General features: G+C 52.4%; 1 long non-coding RNA gene across 1 annotated transcript; it reads left to right on the top strand.

Annotated features, from left to right (window-relative positions):
• The first annotated feature begins 2788 nt into the window (after positions 1-2788).
• Positions 2789-4901, top strand: LOC131808286 (uncharacterized). The gene is made up of 3 exons (XR_009344769.1): positions 2789-2898; positions 3234-3325; positions 4743-4901. It is a non-coding gene; the product is annotated as an uncharacterized LOC131808286 (long non-coding RNA).
• Positions 4902-5122: the final 221 nt, after the last annotated feature.

Below are 5122 nucleotides of genomic sequence, written 5' to 3'. Positions count from 1 at the left end.
CCTGGGGCAAGTCTGAGAAAGAAGATGGAATCTGTCTTGAAAGGCTCAGTGGGGAAGAGGGCTGGACATTTCTAGATTATTGCAGCTGGGGCAACATGCTCGACCACAGGCTCAGCATGCTTAGCGCAAGGGTTGTGCTCGGAGATACAGGAATGAGAACTAAGTTAGGGCCGTGTATTGGTCACCTACTGCTGCGGAACAAATAGCCCCTTTCCCCACATCCCAAATGTAGTGGCTTCAAACAATACCCATTTATTCCCTCCCTTGAGGGTCAGATTTCTGGGAACAGCCAGCTGGTGTTTGTGGCTCAGTATCTCTGGGAGGTTACAGTGATGTTGTTCCCTGGAGCTGCAGGTTCTGGAGGAGGAGCTGGAGAGGACTCACGGACATGGGCTTACACCATCACCATGTGGGCTTCTCTGCCACATGACTTCAGAGAGAGACAGGTGGAGAGACGGAGACAGACAGGGAGACAGAGATGGAGAGAGAAGATGCTGCCTTTAATAACCTAATGTTGGAAGCGACATGCCATCTCTTCTGCTGTGTCTTGCCGGTCAAACACCCCAAATATGGGAGGGGACAGCAGAGTGCCAGGAGCGGAGACCAGGGGAGGCCAGTAACCACAGGCTGGATGTCTCCCTTTTATTCGGGAAGAATTTGTGAAGCCCCTGCCAGGAGCCAAGCAGCACTGTGGTCTCTGGAGTTTCAACAGGAAACAGAGCAGACCAGGTCTCTGCCTCAAGGGGGTTTGCATTTGAGCAGAGAGGCGGACAAGATATAAACAAATACACAATATGTTTCATGAGATGTACATTTTTTCCACATCTTTAACATCTCTGAAATTGACACATGTAAGTCGATGCTACATCAGAGTATATTTGACGGTTTATTTTCTCCTCTCCAGGGAAGAGCACGAATGTCTTGTTAAGAAGATGAGTTTTAGGAAGGGGACATCAAATGACCATTCACAGTGGGGCTGGGGGGTGGGAACCAGAGGAGGGCTGTGCCGTCCACAGGGATGAGTCCTGGGTGTCTGTGGCTTTCGGGGCAAGAGGGGAGGCGGCCGTGTACCGCGTACCTGGAGCAGGGATGAACTTCAGCCAGGGGAGGGGCCGGCAGGAGCGGTGGGTGGTGAGGATGGCCACGGTCCGGTACAGAGGAGGCGAGATATCCACATCCTGACTATCTCTGACCCTGTCCGCAGTCTCTGGCCAGGGCTCACGCAGCAGAATCCAGGAGCTGAAGGCGGGGGCTCTGGGTGAGACAGTCTCTGGGAATCAGCCTCCTGGGGCACAGAGCAAATGGAGAAGAGTGGAGAACAGGTGTGGTGAAGCAAAAACGGGATCCGCCTGTGGGATGAAAGTGAATGAGAGAGGGGACACCCCGGGAGGGCAATCAGAAAAAGCCACTCTGTGAAGTCACAGCCAAGTGAAGACACAGGTAACAGGGACATCTAGGGAGTGTCTCAAGAGGTCACCTGAGTGGGTGTGAGTGTGGACAGGGGACAGTCACACGGGAGCAGGCGCTCTTGGCCAGAGTGAGTGTGAGAAGCAAGGCCAGGGATAAAGTTGAAAGTTAGGAAGATTCTGAATCGGATGAAGGGCCTTGGGGGCTATGGGGAGGAGCTTGGGTTTGTCTCAGGTGTGGCTGGAGCCACTGGAGATTCTGAGCGGAGGAAGGACATGGTCCAGAGGTTTGAACAGATGCCTGTGGCTGTCATGTGTCAAGTGGCCTGTAGGGGGCGAGATGGAGACAGAGGACCAGGGAGGAGGGTCCACAGAATCCAGGGGAGACAGGATGGCTTGGGGTCCAGGGCTGGACCGTGGAAGTGGGAGAAGTGGTCAGGTTGAGGATGTATTTTGAAAGGAGAGCCAATTGACTTTGTTGATTAATTGAAAATGGTGTGAAAGGGAGAGGAGTCAAGCACAAATCCAAGGTCATGTTATATAGACCTTGTGTGCTCAGATCCTGTGTGTTCAGGAGGTGTGCTCAGAATGTTAGAATTTATTAACTATGATTAAGAGCCAATTGGTGGATACTGTACGTGGCCAGGTATTCTTTAGAACGTACAAATGGTGGAAAATAAGGCTCAGCAATGGGCGAGCTCTGATACTCACCCCTTGACACATAACATGTGTGTGTTAATATCCAACGGGTATCATTAAAGCTGTCCCAGGGCTACTGGTATACTGGAAAGTGGCCAAGCTATCTGCTGCAAACCTGAAGACTGTCTGTGTCATCGGGAGAAACAGGATGTTAATACAGGAAGGTGGAGAGCACCGGGCTGAGTGAACCACGGTGGGTATGTAACCCCAGATAAACAATAGGAGGAGGGGTCCTGGGTCCCACCAGCTGGTGCCGGGTGCAAAGACAGCATCCAGACCACCATTATGGTAGTGGTAGGTTCCATGGGGAAGCAGGCCATGTTGAGCAGAGTGGCTCAGGTGAGCCCGTCCAGGGGAGCAGGTGTCACAAAGCAGAGAGAAGAGAGCCCAGGGTGTGGCTTGAGGGGAGCTGACAGGTAAGCTGGGCCGGGCGGGGAAGGCAGGAAATTGAGGGAGAGGATCTTGGACAAAGGTCCAGGAAGACTTGAGGGTCTAGCACCATTAGGGCCCCTTGGCTGCAGTGACAGCAGCGTAACTCAACGCAGACACGTAGGAGGCAGCCCTGCGGGGCATTCCTGGGCTCAGGGAGGGCAGGGACCGAGCACGGAAAGGACACTTCCGGGGCCACGCAGGAGGTCTCAGCAGCAGGAACTGTGGGGCGGTCTGGTCTAGGCACTGCCTCTGGAATCCACGACACAACCTGTCTTTGAACTTGAAGGACACAGAACCATAGAGCCATTCGGAGCCATTGCAACCTCACGATGTCACCACACCTGAGGATCCGGAGACCAAGGTCACAGATTAGCAAAGTGGCAGAGGATGGGTGTGCTCCAAGCCCATGGACAGCCAAACTTAGGATTTTCCTACTGTAACAGAGTCTCCCTCCCTTCAGGCATCCTGGAGCTACCTTCATGACCATTATCATTTACATTATACTCTCTCTCTTATTATTACTTTTTTAAAAAAATCTGTTGAACTTTTTATTCAAAAGTGTCTGGCTAGTTTTATTTTGGTCTGACACATCAGATACTCTTTGCTGTGGAAATAAGCAACATTCATCTGAGAAGGATCCAAATTGTCTCTGGAGGGATGTAAACCCTGTATCATAACCCAGTATTTTTCTCACAGGAGGCTCAGGCAGACTGCGTGTTTGTTCTGTGGAACAAGAGTTCTTTGTTTGAAGAAAAGCAAATAAACCGGGTCCAGAGTAGCTGGAACAGGTGAGTGAGGGGGAGTTGGGGGAATGAGGAGGTGGGGGCGGGCTGGGGTGGGGGCTACATGGGGAGGGCTTTTCCTCTGAGGGAGTTGGGAGCCCTGGGAGTTTGGATAAAGGGGTAGGGGGTTTGTGATCTGACCGAGGTCCTGGCGGGATCCCTCCTGAAGCAGTGGGTAGGATAGACTGTAGGGTCAAAGGCGCAGGAAGGGAGTCTGGGAAGCTAATGCTGGCCCGAACCAGAGAGCGTTCATGGAGGTGGAGAGAGGGGTTTGGGTCTGGGCGTATTTTGTGGGCTGTGATTTTTACCTAGTCCTGTGTGGTCAGTCATGAAGGCCCATTCTCAGAGCCAAGGCAGACGGAGCGCTCCTGCTTGACTTGGCTTTATCACAGATACTCAAGGTTCCTGCGTTCCAGGGACTCAGGATGCTTCCCTCCCATAAGTGAGTTATTGAGTTTAGGGATCAGGGACCACCAGTTCCCTGCGCCGGGGGAGTCATGGTGTTGGTGACCCCCACCCCCACTCCAGGGCAGACCCTGAGGCTTGTGTATTCACTGGGCACACTCCCCAGGGTGTGAGACGTGGTATGGGGTTTGGGGGAGATCCCAGAGCCCTCATCACTGGGCTTTTCCCCACTGCCCAGTTTAAACTTGCCACCGCGGATTCCCTTTTTAAGTCGGTGGAAGACTGATGATTTCATTATTTGTGGCACTCGGCAATAAATCTGAGAGTTTCGGCTAAAGCGAGCACTTTCTCCACCTTGTGTCTTTGCTGAGTGTTATTCATCACGTCCAATCACTCGTCCAATCTCTCCTTCACCTTCGGGGAACCCTGGCCCGGATGGGGGTGTCGGATGAAGGGGGTGAGTTGGGCAGCGCCTCCCTGACTTGCCATCTTTTCCTGCTCGGGGCTGGAGGACAGAAACCGCACAGGAAGGGCCGGGGCTGGGGGGGAGGGTGTGGACTCAAGGTGGGCTGGAGCCGCCGAGGTCTCAAGCAAAGCCAGAGAATGAACCAGAAGGGGGATTACAGGAGAGGCCTCTGGGCCTCAAAGCCTGGCCCTTTGCCAAGAAAATTCCCGTGGAGGAAAGGAGGTAACACAGCAAAGAAAGGAAGAGAACCTGCCAGAGAGTTCCCTGCCGAGGGAGTGTCGGAGATTTTAATTCCAGTTGAAATGTGTTCTTGTTTGTGTACGACTAATTTCCCTCCCAAATGAAGGGTTTTGTCTGTCACTCGGGTGTTGCAGTAGCAACCGGGTAATTAAGGTAGCACGTGCCTCTCTGGTTTGCTGGGCGGGCTGTTCGCGTTAACATGTTGGGGAAGCAAACGTGGCTCGGGCTGCTTCCTGGGTCCAAGGAGGAAAATAAACAATGACAACAAAGAAAGGGAGAAAACATCTCTAAATAGAGACTTGGCTCCCGCAGGGATGACGTCGTCTGGAAAATGTGAGCGGAGACCATCCCCCGGAATGAAGAGCTGCCAGGTTCCCGGTCCCATTTGGGGAGTCGTGAAGAGGACAATTCAGATAGTGTCCAGAAGCTCTGGAAACTGGGGACGAAAATTCACGTACCTCCAGGGCCAGGTGGGAGGGTATGTGTGGGGGTGGCGGGTGGGCTGTGTTTTTTCACACCAGCGCATTTGTTTGCACAGTAAATACATGCAAACGTACTTCAGTTCCACTCACACAAAAAAGTGCATTCACGTTTTTCCCGAACCATATGGATCTCTTAAATTAACACTTTTTTTTTTTGCTTTTAATACAGAGATGGTAAATTACTTTCTACTGCAGCATAACAAATCGCCA

Source organism: Mustela lutreola, chromosome 9, assembly GCF_030435805.1.
Source record: "Mustela lutreola isolate mMusLut2 chromosome 9, mMusLut2.pri, whole genome shotgun sequence".
Lineage (NCBI taxonomy): Eukaryota > Metazoa > Chordata > Mammalia > Carnivora > Mustelidae > Mustela > Mustela lutreola.
Note: the sequence above shows the minus strand (reverse complement) of the source record. Positions and strands in the feature narration are given on the sequence as shown.